Here is a 1296-nt window from a genome sequence, read left to right as displayed (position 1 = left end):
CCTTCACCAGACCACTACCCCAGGAGCAGGTGCTTAAAGTGAAACTGAGTTGAGCAAGGTGCATTTTATAACTCCAGACGGCTGGAGCTGGAGCGAGGCACTAGGTTCATCCATAGCACTGAAAAAAGAAATTAGGGTGACGTTTTCCTTCCTCTAAATTACCCAAGGTCTTATTCGTTTATATGGAGAAACTAAAGTAACTGAGGATCTGTAACTTCTTCCTGGTAATTTTTCCTATTTTTAACCATAATAATTTATGTACACTTTTTAAGGCCACATAGACTTTTTCTTTCTTTTCTTTCTTTCTTTCTTTTTTTTTTTTTTTTTTTTGACTGCTTTCCATTTTAGTTCTGGTGACACTCCGGATCTGTACGAAGGCGTTACAAACTTCAGGAGATCTCTAGCACTACTGCCAAAGCTGAACATGTACTTTTCTCTCCTCATTTGTTAAAATTCTCCTGTCCTCCGTATTTATCAGCTCAAACATCCTAACAGTTGCGCCGACCTTTCCCCGTCTGAGAGTTTTCACGTGTGAGGTAAGGTACCCGACGGTGCTAAAAGCTCAAGCCAAGAAACAGCAGTCGGTGTCAACAAGCGGACCCTGCCCTACTGGCCTCAAGTGCAACGCCAGCTCCCAGGTGTTTATCTTGGGCTCTATGAACCTTTAAACAAAATTCTACGCAAAGCTGCTGGCAACTTTTCCCAAGGGAGGCGGCTCCCATTGGCCAGTCCCAGCCTCCGAACGTCAAGTGGGGCTAGCGACCGCCGTTTTAGGAGTTGATTTCCTTTCCCCGGGAGGCCAGGGCTCAGACATTCAGGAGCAGATTGGGCTCAATAGAGTTCTCCCGGCCTTAACCTCGCGACGGACCCCGAATCTCCCTCCGCGCATCACCGAGGGCAAAGCCGACGACGGCTGGCCTGCTTCCGAAACCTTCGGGAGGGAAAATGACGCCCACTGCCCGGAGCCGGGAGAGTCTTTCGCAGTTGGGTACGCAGTTGGGTGCGCAGTTAGGTGCAAGACACGCCAGAAAGCCGACCTGGTCGCCGCAGTCGACTCCACACTCCGGAACTGGAGTGCACTCACTGAGGAGCCGCGACGCTGACAAAGGGGCGGGGCTGCCGGCCGCACCCTCTCCGCCTTCACCCGCCTCCTTTGTTCCTTCCTGGGCCTCTATTGGTTAATGATACCCGGGCCCGCGACCTTCTTTGAGACGCTATTGGATGAAGTCGCTGCCGCTCTGCCGGGGGCCCATTCGCAATTGGTCAAGTCGCCGCCCGGGTTTGAATCGTCTCCCC

Source organism: Microtus pennsylvanicus, chromosome 5 (genome assembly GCF_037038515.1).
Source record: "Microtus pennsylvanicus isolate mMicPen1 chromosome 5, mMicPen1.hap1, whole genome shotgun sequence".
In the NCBI taxonomy this organism is placed as follows: domain Eukaryota; kingdom Metazoa; phylum Chordata; class Mammalia; order Rodentia; family Cricetidae; genus Microtus; species Microtus pennsylvanicus.
The sequence above is the reverse complement of the archived record's forward strand: the minus strand, read 5'-3'. Positions refer to the sequence as shown.